Below are 15,470 nucleotides of genomic sequence, written 5' to 3'. Positions count from 1 at the left end.
TTAATGTAGGTAATAATCCTTTCCTTATTTAATTACTATAAATATTATTTAGTCTGCTGTATTTCTTTCCAGCATAGTTTTTGTGTAGCACAAATTTTGCATATTTTAGTAAGGTAACCATCGATCATATTATTTGTAATTTCTTTTAGTGTTTCAAAACTTAAAACATTATTACTCCAGAGATTTGAGCTGAGCTCACTGTCAAAACCCCTGAGGCCCTAGTGTTCCAGCATGCTGAGAACTTCATGGGAGTATAAGCTGAGTAAGGAAATCAGGACAGATAGAGTTAAGGTTAGATTATAGTAGTATTATTAAATGGTGAATGTGTGTGTGTATATGTTAGAGAGAGAGAAGAGAGAGAGAGAAAGAGAGAGAAACATTTCCCCACAGAGGAAATATACTGTCCTTCCTGGGAGGTATTAATACCTTCAGTTTGGTTGGCACCCACGAGACCCAACTGTGTAGTAAGAATGAAGTAGGGAGTGTGGCACTTTATGGGAAATTCAGCTTCAAGGAGGTAGCCACAAATTGATTCACATTTAGAGTACTTTTTTTGGTTTTGTTTTGGTTGTTTGAGATGAATTCATTTTAAACAGAAGTCTAACAGCTCCAGAATAGAATGAAATCTCATAATGGAGCAACTATTGCTAAATAATTTCCTGCTTGCCCCCAGATTGACCAGTATCGGAAGTATTGGGGAGATCTCATCTTACAACATGTTCTAACAAAGAAGGAAGGGTTAAAAAAAATCATACCACCTCATTGCCACATGTTTGGAATACTTACAACAGCTAAAGATTTTCTGGAATATCCTTAATTCAGATATTCTATTTTGTTGATCTGTGTTCATTCCTACTTGTCAGATCACAGGTCCCATCTTTTGTTCAAAAAGTGGTCACCCCATAAATTTGGCAACAGATTCCAAGCTTGTATTCTCAACCTCATTCTTCTCTTCTACTCCATTTTGATTATCTTTGTTTACAATAAAAAGAGCACCTTTATGTGCCAGTGCTTAGTTTCAGAAACTCTAATGGTTTTCTGAATGTACTGGTTGTGCCGTGCAAGGAAGAAGCCACTCAGTCCTTTCTCACCACTGCCTTCCAATAAAACCTTCAGCTAAACTCCATTCCAAGCTTCTGGATGGTGTCTAAGGTTTTTGTTTCTCTGGACCCTGGAGATTAGAACATTTTGAAGTATTAACAATCCCAGCCCACTCTAATTCAAGACTTTAATTTCGTGTCTGAGCACTTGTTAGCATTTAATGAAACTCACTCCATGTACTTTCAAGATACCAGGACACAGCCCCCCACCACTTCACTCCCTTAATCTTCTCCATAGCTCTTCTAGTAAAGAATTTGGCCTCCATGGTGACTGGCTATTTTGGGAGTTTTCCTTCCCCAAAACTTTATAGTAGCCCCATCACATCACATCGAAGATAGGAGCAGCTCCAGTCTTGGTGTTTCGTTTTGTTTTGTTTTAAGGCATCAATTACCTGTGTCTGCTCACTGACCAAGGTCCACAGTTTACCAAGGGTGACAGTTGGGCAGAAGCTCTGGTTCCTCTGAGTAGTAATGTCTCATACCGACCTTTCCAAAGTAACCTGGGTGATTTTTGTCAAAGTTGATTCTGTGGTGATGCAGGCCACCAGCATTGTCCTGGCCTCCTGGGTGCTTCTGGTGCTTGCTGATGCGGCCGTGGCCCCCAAAGTTTGTAGGTCTTCTTTAGTCTGGATGGCATGTCTGCAGTCCAGACGAAAGAGCAGTTATCCATATCTGATTGAAAGCTTCTTGTCCCTGTCTCCAAGATACTTGAAATAGGCAAGTGGGGAGCCGAGGTCCATTTTTCCTTTCTTACTCTTTCTACCTCTTTCCCCTATTTGTAGATGCTCCAGGGTTAAGCAGGAAGAAGGGGAGTATTTTTTTTAAAACCTAGTTGGTGTTAGTCTGTGAAAACCCTCTTCATAGCAAACATCCAAACACTGATCATTTTTCAAATAGGGGGCTTTTATGGGTTCTTTGGGGACTCTCTGTTGGAGACCTCTGATGCTGCAACATTTCCTAATGTGGGTGAGGCTCTCCCTTGCTGTCCTCTTTTGATATGCCCTCAACCCAACTCCAGCAGTTCATACCCTGCAGCCTCTTTCTGCTGGGACAGCCTGGACCTTGGCAGGCAGTGTTCTTGGGTGGTGTCCTTTCAAGAAATCTCTGGCCTGGCTCTTCTTTTTTATCTTTATTTTTATTTTTTAGTATTTTATTTATTTATTTGAGAGAGAGAGAGAGAGAGCAAGCAAACTCAAGCAGGGGAAGGGATAGAGGGAGAGGAAGAGGCAAATTCCCCGCTGAACAGGGAGCCCAACATGGGGCACAACATCAGACTCCAGGATCAGGACCTGAGCCAAAGCAGCTGCTTAACCAGCTGAGCTCCCCAGCCTCTCATGATCTGGCTATTCTTTATAGCATTCATTTGGCCCACAGAGGCATGGTGCTTCTCTAAACTCTGGGAATGCAGTGTTCTCTCTTTGTTATCTATCATACACTGTTCCAGCCAGCCTCTTCCCTTTGGACTCTTCTAGGTGAGAACCAGGCACCATTCTCTGTGCACCCAAACTAGAGAACACAGATCAAACCCTCTGAGATAGGAGGAGCAGTGCCCCTGTTTGCCCCTGCTGATGTGCATGCCTTAATCCCTGGAAACTGTGAATCTGTTACTTGTTTTTTCCATAGCGGTACTGTTTTGATTTTTTTGCTTTTTTCTTTGAAGTAATACCTACATCCAAGTGGGGCTCAAAATCACCACCCCAAGGTCAAGAGTTGTGCACTCCACTGACTAAGCCAGCCAGGCACCCTTACTTTTTATTTGTTTAAACTAAAATATAGTTGATATACAATATTACATTAGCTTCAGATATATAATATAGTGATTCAACAATTATATAGATTACTAAGTGCTCACTATAATAATGGTGATTACCATCGGGCGCTATATAAAGTTACTAAATATTATTTTTTAGTTGAACATTTTATTATATATGTATTTAATTTTAATTCCAGCATAGTTAGTGTATAGTGTTATATTAGTTTCACGTGTACAATACAGCCATTTGACAATTCTATACACTACTCAGTGCTCATCATGATAAATGGATTCTTAATCCCCATCACCTATTTCACCCATCCCCCTGCCCATCTTCCCTCTGGTGACCACCAGTTTGTTCTCTATAGTTCAGGGTCTGTTTTTTGGTTGATCTCCTTTTTTTCTTTGTTCATTTGTTTTGTATCTTAAATTCCACTTATGAGTGAAATCATATAGTATTTATCTTTCTCTGACTGATTATTTCACTTAGCATAATACTTTCAAGATCCATCTATGTGATTGTAAATGGCAAGATTTCAGTCTTTTTTATGGATGACTAGTATTTCATTATATATACATACCACATCTTTTTTATCCACTCATCTCTCGATGGGCACTTGGGCTGCTTCTATATCTTAGTTATTGTAAATAATGCTGCAATAAACATACGGGTGCTTGTATCTTTTGATATGAGTGTTTTTGCCTTCTTTGGATTAACCTCCAAACTGTTTTCCACAGTGACTGCACCGGTTTGCATTCCCACCAACAGTGCATGAGGGTTCCTCTTTCTCCATTTCCTTGACAACACCTGTTGTTTCTTGAGTTTTTGATTTTAGCCATTCTGGCAGCTGTGAGATGATATCTCATTGTGGTTTTGATTTGCATTTACTTGATAATGAGTGATGTTGAGCATCTTTTCATATGTCTGTTGGCTATCTGTATGTCTTCGTTGGAGAGATGTCTGTGTCTTCTGCCCATTTTTAATGGTATATATATATATATTTTATATTGAGTTGTGTAAGTTCTTTTATATTTTGGATACTAAATATCAGACATTTAATTTGCCAATACCTTCTCCCATTCAGTAGGTTGTCTTTTGATTTTGTTGATTATTTCCTTTGCTGTGCAGAAAACTTTAGTTGATGCAGTCCCTGTAGTTTATTTTTGCTTTTGTTTCCCTTGCCTCAGGAGACATATCTAGAAAAATGTTGCTATGGCTGATGTCAGGGAAATTACTGCTTGTGGTCTCTTCTAGGATTTTTATGGCTTCAGGTCTCATATTTAAGTCTTTAATCCATTTTGAGTTTATTTTTGTGTCCCCAGCACCTTTTGTTGAAGAGACTGTCTTTTTCCCATTGCATATTCTTGCCTCCTTTGCTGAAAATTAATTGACCATATAATTGTGGGTTTCTTTCTGGACTCTCTATTCTCTTCTGTTCATCTATGTCTCAGTTTTTGTGTCAGTATCATACTGTTTTGATTGCTGCAGCTCTGTAGTAGATCTTGAAATCTGGGATTGTGAAACCTCCAGTTCTGTTCTTCTTTTTCAAGATTGCTTTGGCTATTTGGGGTCTTTTGTGGTTCCATACAAATTTTAGGATTGTTTGTTCTAGTTCTGTCAAAAGTGCTATTGATATTTTGATAGGATTGCATTAATCTGTACATTACTTTGGGTGGTATAGACACTTTAACAATATTTGTTCTCACAATCCATGAGCATAGAATATTTTTCCATTTGTTTGTGTTGCCTTCAATTTCTTTCATCAGTGTTTTGTAGTTTTCAGAATACAGGTATTTCACCTCCTTGTTTAAAGTTTATTCCTAGTTGTTTTATTATCTTTGGTGCAATTATAAATGGGATTGTTTTCTTAATTTCTGTATAGAAATGCAACAGATTTCTGTATATTGATTTTGTATCCTGCGACCCTACTGAATTCATTTATTAGTTTTATTTTTTTTTAATTTTTTTTTAAAGATTTTATTTATTTATTTGACAGAGAGAAATCACAAGTAGATGGAGAGGCAGGCAGAGAGAGAGAGAGAGAGGGAAGCAGGCTCCCTGCTGAGCAGAGTGCCCGATGCGGGCCTCGATCCCAGGACCCTGAGATCATGACCTGAGCCGAAGGCAGCGGCTTAACCCACTGAGCCACCCAGGCGCCCCATTTATTAGTTTTAGTAGTTTTTTGGTGGAGTCGTCAGGTTTTTCCATATATAGTATCATGTTGTTTGCAAACAGTGAAAGTTTTACTTCTTACCAATTTAGATGCCTTTTATTTCTTTTTCTTGTCTAATTGCTGTTACTAGGACTTCCAGTCAAATGTGTTACTTTACATGGCAAAAAGGACTTTGCAGATGTGATTAAGATTATGGAACTTGAGATGGAGAAATTATCCTTTGTAATCCAGGTAGGCCCAATCTAATCATCAAGCCACATGAGTCCTTACAAGTAGAGAACCTATCCCAGCTATAGTCAAGGAGAGAGATGTGACTATAGAGGAAAGGTCAGAGAACTGTGACACTAGAGGGATGCTCTCCACCATGCTTGAAGATGGAGGAAGAGGGCCACAAGTTGAGGAATGTGGTGACCTCTATTTAGCTCAGAATGGTCCTCAGGTATAGCCAGCAAGAAAACGAGGACCTTAGTTCTACAACTCCAAGGGACTGAATTTTGCCAGTAGCCTAAGTGAGTAGGAAATGGATTATTCTCTAGAGTCTCCAAAAAAGTGGACTTCTGCCCAATAAACTGTAAGGTAATAAATTTGTGTTCTTTTAAGCTACTAACCTGCAGTAATTTGTTAGGGCAACAACAGAAAATTGAATATATTCTCCCCCAGATTTTCTCCCCCAATCATACTGGTTTCTGCCTCTTGGTAAACATGTGTTTACAAGACCAAGATTGTGTTCTTCCCTTGACAGGGAATCTCTACCTCCATTTTTTACCTTTGCATTTCTTGAAGTCTCTCCCACATGGTTTGGGAAGACAGTGATGTACTTTTCTATACCACCAGCATGACAGCATTGTTGGCATTCTGTCTTAATTATTTTTTAGAGGTTTTATTTATTTGACAGCACAAGCAGGGGGAGCAGCAGGCAGAGGGAGGAGGAGAATCAGGCTCCCTGCTGAGCAGAGCCTGACATGGGACTTGATCTCCAGACCCTGGGATCATGACCTGAGCCCAAGGCAGAAGCTTAACCAACTGAGTCACCCAGGCACCCTTGGCATTCTTTCTTATGCATAGGCTGGAAGTGGATGTCTTGGTGTATCCAGTACTTTATTTAAGCACACCTGCTCCCTCAGTCACAAACGTAGAGGCAGGAAAAACCCCACGTAATGTTGTTGGACAATAACAATCACACATCTTTCTCTTTGTTCTGTGTTTTAGCACAAGTGCATATATACCGTTCATAAACATTTCCATTACTCTCTAGCTACCTGAGTTCCTCTGCCAGACTAGGTCTCCTTGATGGAAATCCTGTTACTGATTATCTGCATTTTGATGAACACATCACACACATCTTTCACTTTGGACTCTGTACACTTTCGGTCCTATTATCTGTCTGAAATTAATTTCTGCAACCAAGCCAGTTCCCTGACTCTTTCATTCTATTTTATGCAGACTGCCAGCAGGACATCATGTCTGTGCTGTGCCTTCATGAGTGTAGATAGAACCTTAATTTTGGAAGGGTTGAAGGGACTAGAAAGCTCAGCTGTTTCACTGCTTCTTTACTTTCACTCCTCAATCTTGAATCGTCCCTCCTCACTGTCTTCCAAGATATGCATGTGTGAGATCCGTGGGGGAATCTCACTACTTCTGTTGACAGCTTGTTCCAATACGGAGATTTTTTTTTTTAGCTCCTTGAGGGTTGGAACCAAATATGCATTGTGACAACACCAGCCCCAATTTGAGCCTGAAGCATAGCAGAAATAAGTAAATGAATTAGTGAATGAATGAATATTATCGGGCCCCAAACTGGCTTCCTTATGGCTCCCATTAAGTAGTCCTGGGAATGATTCAGAATGATTTAATCCCTTCTCTACAGAATGGCCTTTAGCAATATAAAGCTATCCTGTCCTAATTATGTCTTTTTCTTCTCATCTGATATATTTTCAACCCCCCAAAGATAGTCCTACACATCAAATTCAACCCTTTCTGCTACAGTTGTATAATGGCCTCCTAAGGAATGTTCAGTTTTCTGGAATGCATTTAGCATGAGGGTGGGCCGGAAGTGATTGTGTAACTATTGCAAAAGTCTGTGGTTTGAATCTTTCCAAAAGTTTTATCTCAGCAGCCCAGACACAGGCCTCTGCCAAAAATCACAGCTTCTCTGTTTCCCATTGTGTAGTCTGTGGATAGTCCTGATAAAGGACTGAGGGGTTTATGTGGAAGGCGTCATGGTGTGTTGTAAGTGTAATAGGATATTGAATGGGACTTTTCATGGTGTCGTGAAATTTCATCTGAAGCCCCAAAGCAGAGAATGAAAGGTGATAAGTATCCCCAGGTTTCCAAATGGGGTACTAACATTAGACATATCTGTGCAGAAATAATGTAAAGACAGAAAAATTGTTATCAGCCTCCATCACACACTTAGAGCGAGTGCAAGAGAATAGAAATTAAGAAGGGTCTCTGAGGTAGTGGACAGTGTTGTGGCATTTCCCTTTTTCTTCTTATGAGGGGGCCCTCAAGAGAATTGGAGGCTCTGGCAGTGCCTTGTCATTGGAATAGAGCAGGGTTGGAGAATTCGTGGAGAAATGGTTGTGTCTTCTGGACAGTTTAGGGACATACATTAATGGAAACAGATGCTTGCTTCTTGCCTGATGACTATGAAATGTGGGAGGCTGGTCAGACCAAACAGTGAACTCAAAGTGAGTGAGCAGGGCAATGGTGAGAGAGCTGTCTGCGCTACCAGAATTTTCAATGGCGGGCATATGTGTTTCCTAGGAGATGTTTTGGAAGATGGCTGGCCTTCAACCAGGAGGGCTGCCTGTGGGGTAAAGGAACCCCAGCAATAAGCTGCTCTATGGTGTATCTCTCAGCAGGAGCTGAGAAGTGTGTGAGAAATTTCTGAGAGAAGTGGGAAAGTACATTTGCTTTTAGGGAGCTTTTCAATCAGGTGGCTTCTACAGTGAGTCTTTCAAAGCCCATAAATTGGAGAAAGCCTGCATAGATGCTCCTCCTATCTCAAGGCCATCATCTACCATATTTTAATGGGACCTACCACAAAAATACATTTGTTTCTTTTCCTTCTAATCCTCCTACCCCTCCACCCTGACCTTGGAGAGGCCAAAGTGGCCCACTGAGGAGAAGGAGAATGAAGGAGATGAAGGCAGAACTGATAGTACCTCCTTTCCACGCTGTAGGGCTGTGGTCACCATGCTGTAGGTCGGGGTAGGGCTGGGGCAGGGGGTGTGGTGGTGGGAGACTCTGAACTGGGTATGTGATTGAAGTTTTAAATAGAACTTTTTAATGAGTTTTAATTGCTGAACATAGCTTAAAAATCTTAAAGTACGAAATATGCTTGAGATGTTGTCTGGGCTTGGGGAGAAGGGCAGTTTGACAGAGCATGTTCAGAGGGAGTGATAGAGGAAAATAACACTATTTTCTGTTTGTATATCATCAAGTTAGCCCATCTGATAGAACTGAGGGAGGCTAGGCCCAGGGGATGGGTGGGCAACAGACTATGTTCTGGAACTTCGGTACTGTGGACTCTTCTTATCCCTGAAGTTTTTGATATTGCTGTTTAATGTTTTTAATTTAATTTTTAATTTTTTAAAAGAATAACATATTTATTTTAGGGAGGGGCAGGGCAGAGGCAGAGAGAGAGAGAGAAACTTGAGCAGACTCCATGCCGAGCACAGAGCTCAACCCAGGGTTCAACGCCACGATGCTGAGCCAAAACCAAGAGTCAGACACTCAACTGAATGAACCACCTCTTTTTTAAGATAAATTTTTTTTTATTTTTTAAGGTTTTATTTTTAAGTAATCTCCACACCCGATGTGGGGCTTGAACTCAAGACCCCAAGATCAAGAATGCAAGCTCCTTCCCAACTGAGTCAGCCAGGCACCCAGCTGTTTAATTTTTTAAAAAAGCTTTTCCTTTGAAATAATGTTACAACTACAGAGAAGTTGCAAAAATAGTTCCCAGAGAGTAGAGAGTTCTCAGCTTCCTCTAATGATCAAAACCAAGAAGTCACCATTGATAAAATGCTATTAACTACTCTGCAGACCTTAGTGTAGTTTGCCAGCTTCCTTGTGAATGTTCTTTTTCTGGCCAGAATCCAACCCAGGATCTCACAGTACATTTATTCGTCACATCTCCATAGTTTTCTCCGTATCATTACATTTTAGGATTGGAAAGGACGGTAAAGATCTTCTAGATGAATGACCCTGTGGATTCTTGAATGTCCTCTATAAAAATTCCTGTGAATAAATTTTTCTGCATGAAGACACCTCTGCTGACAGTCTGTTCTAAATGGGGCCCAGCACTGTAAGGACATCCGTAGCCGTGATTTGCTTTCTTAAAGTTTTCACCTATTGATTCTGGGTCTCATTTTCTTCTTGCCTTTTAGAGCAAGGCCATTTTCTCTTCTACATGCCAGCCTTCAAATATTGGAAGGCCATTACATTTCTACTCCCCCTGAAGCCGCACCCCTCACTCCTGTCACCAAATCCTTTCTTCTGCAGGATGAACATCTTTATTTTTTATTTTATTTATTTTTGAAAAAGATATTTAATTTATTGACTTGAGAGAGAGATAGAGCACATATGGGAGAGAGAGAGAGTGCAAAAGAGTGCATGAATGGGGGGAGAGGCAGAGGAAGAGGAAGAGGAAGAAGCAGACTCTCCAATGAGCAGGGAACCCCATGCAGGGCTCAATCCCGGGACCCTGAGATCATGAACTGAGCCAAAGAAAGATGCTTAACTAACTAAGCCACCCAGGTGCCCCATAGGGTGAACATCTTTAGTTCTATCAATTTTTCCTTATATGACATGGTTTTAAGTCATCCTACACATGGGTCACTATACCCTGAACAAGCACCAGTTGTTCTTATGAATGTAGTTGGGCGTCTATGAATCTATGTGATACCTGAACAGAGAAAAAAAAACACACAAATATTCTCCACATTCTATATCTTGTCTCCACAGGCCGAGATTACATTTACATTTGGTTCATTTTTATAAAGGTAGTCAGGTTCTAGTTAAACATGAGAATTAAATAGCCATTTTCAGTGAACATAAATGGATAATCTAGGCTCCTGTGTGAGTTGTTTCTTAGAAATAACTTCTGGGGTAGAAGGCTAGACAAGGAAGTGTATTTTTAATTAAGCTTGGGTTGGCTTATATTGAAATTGAAAATGGTACCTGGTAAAAACCTGCTGGTATGTCTTATATATAAAAAAAGGCAATGCATTTCCAAAAAGTAGAGCAAATTCTCAAGGTATTGGCATATCTTGGAGAACTTTCATTTGCTGAACAACTAATGGGGATGGGTTGAGGAATACAATGTGGCCTGAAATAGAGCAAGTATTTTTACTTTAAAGTAATTCGCAATGCACTTTCTATCAGTCTTCAACTGTCTGTACCCTGGTTCAAAATGCAGGGTGTGTTTTGACCTTACCTGGGCGGTGTGGATCTTGCTGGAGGGCATTATTACAATACTATTGGCTACGTTCCCTATGCTGCACTTTTCACTTCCCTTATTTATTTTCAGTCAAATTTCTTAACATTGGGTTTCATCTTGTGTTTGGTCTGGATTTTAGTTTGCAGGCCCTTCTTGAGTGGAAGACTTTGTTTCTTTCTGTTTTCTTTCTCTGATTCCCCACCATTGCCGTTTTGAGGTTTGTTCCCATCCAGTCCGTGGAGTCCCCAGGTCTTTGATTGGCTCTTTGGGGCTCCTGCCCCACAGTGATGTTGGGCCTGAGCCTATTAATGACTTTCTTGGAAGCCAAGTGGAGAGGCCAAAGCTTGCCTGCCTTCTAAGCTTGCGGCATCACAGACATTGCTCTGGATCATAGTGGTTGTTTCCAGACTCCTTTTTGACCTGGGATGCTTAACCTTGGCTCTGGTTTCAAGCCACAGCACTTGGCCTCCTGCTATTCTTATTCCTGCTTGTAGGGCAAGTCAGTTGTAAGCTCAGGAGTGGCCCTATTGTCTGTTTCCAGCCGCAGTTCTAATTGGTTGTGACATCCATTCTGGTTGTTGCCTGTGTTGCTAGTTATTAATTATCAATATCAACCTGCCTGTTACCCCACAGTTGCTGCACTTCTGGCCACCACTCATTGCTTTGGACCTGGGGCCCAGGTTCCTGAGGCCTATTTAATGCTTTGGATTTCTGTTCTAGTTCTGGACTTAACGTTCATTTGTTTTTGAGCATGGCTGTGACTTTTTTAAATTAAAGTTTTCTTATAGAAATGTAACTAACACGCAACATTCTGTTAGCTTCAGGTGTATACCATGACTCAATATTTGTATATATTGTGAAATGTTCAACACCATATGTCTGGTTCACATGGTTATGACTTTTATTTTCTTCTGTATTTTATCTATCATAAAAAGAGCAGAGGAGAGGACCTCAAAAATATATACTTACTATGGCATTTTGACAAGAAGTTTCTTAAAGATGTAGTCTTTAAGTCTTCAAGATGTAGATGGCCCTGGTCATGTACCATGTATCAAGATGAAAATCATTACAGAGATGGTAGAAAGTGCCGAAATTTGTTAAAGTCTGACTAATTTACTAATTGCAGACACTTACAAAACTGAATGTGTTAAAATTATTTAAAGTGAATATATATATATAATTTAAAAATAAGAAATTTCCCAATAATGTAGTGGTATTATAATAAGTGCCATAATAATAAACTCTAAACATGGAGGTGGGTAAGAGGAAAACAAATGCTACAAAATTAATATGCATCTTAAATAAAAACTCACAGACCCTCCAAAATGGGAAAAAAAGAAACAACTTATTTATAACTCCTAATTTAAGGTGGACATTAAAAACCACAATTATAGACTATTCAGAAAGTATGAAAAATGAGAACACCGTAAGGGATAAGGCCAAAGTTGTGTTCAGAAGCAAATGGATATTCTCAAGGGATCTCATTATTCAACAAAGCAAACATTCAACCTAAGAAAAACAAATTGAACCAATGTAAGTATAGGAGTGGGAAGGAAGAAGTATTAAATAAACTACTAATAGAAATCTTTGAATTAGAAAACAGAAACACTGGAAAATCAATACATTAATCTAAGAACTGGTTGACCAAAGAACCAATGTCTTTAAGAAAACCTTGGGAAAATAAAGAAGAAAAGAGAAAAAACATTTAAAATGAGAAAAGATGTAAAATGGTAAACCTAGAAGAAAAAGTTCTTTTCTGTAAGAAGGATTCCACAAGTTTATATGGGTGGGATGATGGGAAGTCAAATTTGCTTTAAAATACAGTGCTCCATAGTATTCCATTGTGTATATATACCACATCTTCTTGATCCATTCATCTGTTGATGGACATCTAGGTTCTTTCCATAGTTTGGCTATTGTGGACATTGCTGCTATAAACATTTGGGTGCACGTGCCCCTTTGGATCACTACGTTTGTAAATACTATGCAGCCATCAGAAGAAATGAAATCTTGCCATTTGCGACAACATGGATGGAACTAGAGTGTATCATGCTTAGCGAAATAAGTCAAGCAGAGAAAGACAACTATCATATGATCTCCCTGATATGAGGAAGTGGTGATGCAACATGGGGGCTTAAGTGGGTAGAAGAAGAATCAATGAAACAAGATGGAATTGGGAGGGAGACAAACCATAAGTGACTCTTAATCTCACAAAACAAACTGAGGGTTGCTGGGGGGAGGGGGGTTGGGAGAAGGGGGTGGGATTATGGACATTGGGGAGGGTATGTGCTTTGCTAAGTGCTGTGAACTGTGTAAACCTGGTGATTCACAGACCTGTACCCCTGGGGATAAAAATATATGTTTATAAAAAATAAAAAATTAAAAAAAATACAGTGCTCCATTTAAAAAGAGTGGTAAGGTCATAGGTAAAAGAATATTGGCAAAAATGTTGAATACTGTCACAGCTGGATAATGGATATGTGGGGGTTTGTTACAGTCATTTTTCTACTTTTATGTATGTTTAAAATTTTCCATAATGAAACGCTAAAGGGAGAATGTTCTGCCTGACTCATGCTAATGTGTATGGAAATCTCTTTAATGAAGTAGATGATTTTCTGAGAAAACACATTTCTAGAACTGACTCAAGAAGTAGAAAAATCTGATTAGAACAACAACCCTGGAAGAAATTATAAGAGAATTACCTCTAAAACACTCCAAGATCTGAAAATTTTATTCAGGAATTTCTTTAAGCATAATTCTTATGCTCTGTAAATTATATGGAAGCAAATGATACCATCATATTCATTCTATAACGTTAGCACAACATTACCACTAGGACCTGATATGTAAACAACAAAAATACCAAGCCACAGAGCAGTTTTATATGCAAATATATGGAAAACTTTGAAGGGAAATAGTAAGGAAGTTGAACTCAGTTGCATTCAGTTGGTCTATCTCCACTTAATCAATTCATCAGATTAAGAAAAGTTCATCATGTCTTCTGTAAAACATCCTGACTGATGTCCATGGAGAATGACTGCTTATGACCAGTTTGCTCTGCTGTGTTCTTGCCATTTTGCTATGATAATTACAGCTTATGTCAGCTGTGTTTCTGTAATCTAATCAAATATTTATGTACACTGATGAATAGAAGTATGGAAAAAGAATTGTTACTGTGAAAATTAAATTGGAACTCAATTGGAAAAACTCAATGCAAGTGAGTAACTAAAAAAAATTAGATAAGGATGAGATAATTATAAAAAATTTGGGAAAAAGACAAAAGTGAAGGAGAAATCTTCACACATATTGCTTTACAAACAACTTACAACTTTTAAAAAAAGATTTATTTATTTAAGAGAGAGAGAGAGAGAGCACGCGCATGTGCAGGGGTTGGGACAGAGGGAAAGGGAGAAGGAAAGAAGACTCCTCGCTGAGCTCGGAGGTCTAGAGCAGGGCTAGACCCTGGTTCGGGCTCAATCTCACATAACCCTGAGATCATGACCTGAGCCGAAATCTAGAGTCAGAAGCTTAACTGACTGAGCCACCCAAGGACCACGGAATTTTCTTCTTTAAACAAAAATAGCAGTGCTTAGGGATTTGATTTACATAAAAATGATGGTATAGAATTCTAATTAGCAAAGTGATATTCAGGAAAAGCCCCTTCCCTTTAAGTTAGTCAAGGCAACACTAGTTGCTGCGGTAGACAAACCCCCAAACCTTGACAGCTAATATATTAAGCAAACATCAAATCGTACTCAAACCAGTTTAATAATAAAGGACAATTATCAGCATATACAGGGATGATATTAAAAATATGTATATTTTAAAGATTTTATTTATTTGCCAGAGAGAGAGAGAGATTGCAAGTAGGCAGAGAGATGGCAGAAAGAGAGGGGAAACAGGCCTCCCGCCGAGCGGCGAGCCCGGCGGGACTCGATCCCAGGACCCTGAGACCATGACCTGAGCCAAAGGCAGAAGCTTAACCCACTGAGCCACCCAGGTGTCCTGATCTTAAAAATATTTAACAACCAGTGCAGCATGGGGATTGACCAGTTATAAAATATACCTGACTAGGAGGAATGGGCAACCAGGTACAACCAGAATGGCTATTCCAGTGTGTACAAGTGAATATATATATGCCCAACCTCATGTAACTGAGAAATCCTGAAGCAGGCTTCCTTAAGGTGAGGCTTGATGTGCGGTTGAACAACATACCAAACATACTCAGTTGCTCTCTTTTCTGGTCTGCTTCCTTTGGCTGTGAGCTTCATGCTACATGGATTCCCCAAGGTGGTTGACAGCAGCTCCCGAGTTGGTATGTTTCAGTGTTTTTTTCTTGTTTAGCAAGAAATAGGGGATATATTTGTAAGAACATTTAGACAGGACTTCGGAGACTCATCTTGAGTAGACCAACTTGGGTCACATCCTTAACCTGTACCAGTCATGGGGCAGGGCTCGTGCTGATTGGCTTGGGTAAGATCTATACCTGACCTGGACAACTCCAATCGAGTCAGCTTTTCTGGAACCCCTCTGAGAAGTATTAGGAGGCTACAGGATGAGTATAGATATTAGAGAAATACCAACAAGTATCCCATATATATATATATACATATATATATATATATGTTTTTTAAAGATTTATTTATTTTGGAGAGAGAGCACAAGTGGGAGGTGCAGAAGGAGAGAGAGAAATACCCGGGCTGACTCTGCTGAGCATGGAGCCCCACATGAGGCTCAGTCCCATGACCCTGAGATCATGACCCAAGGCAAAACCAAGAGTCAGAGGCTCAAGTGACTGTGCTACCCAGGTGCCCCCAAGTATCTTTTATATTAATGCAAAATATGTCATCAACATATCCAATTAAAAAAAATCACATGATAATCGTAATGGAGTAAAAGACAGTCTATATAAAAATATTTGGCAAATTTTTAAAAAATATTTTATTTATTTATTTGACAGACAGAGATCACAAGCAGGCAAAGAGGCAGGCAGAGAG

At 39.6% G+C, this 15,470-nt stretch overlaps 1 pseudogene; it reads right to left on the bottom strand.

Annotated features, from left to right (window-relative positions):
- Positions 1-1,258: 1,258 nt before the first annotated feature.
- Positions 1,259-1,737, bottom strand: LOC131839836 (large ribosomal subunit protein uL15-like; annotated as a pseudogene).
- Between the last annotated feature and the right edge of the window lie 13,733 nt (positions 1,738-15,470).

This window comes from Mustela lutreola, chromosome 8 (assembly GCF_030435805.1).
Source record: "Mustela lutreola isolate mMusLut2 chromosome 8, mMusLut2.pri, whole genome shotgun sequence".
In the NCBI taxonomy this organism is placed as follows: domain Eukaryota; kingdom Metazoa; phylum Chordata; class Mammalia; order Carnivora; family Mustelidae; genus Mustela; species Mustela lutreola.
Note: the sequence above shows the minus strand (reverse complement) of the source record. Positions and strands in the feature narration are given on the sequence as shown.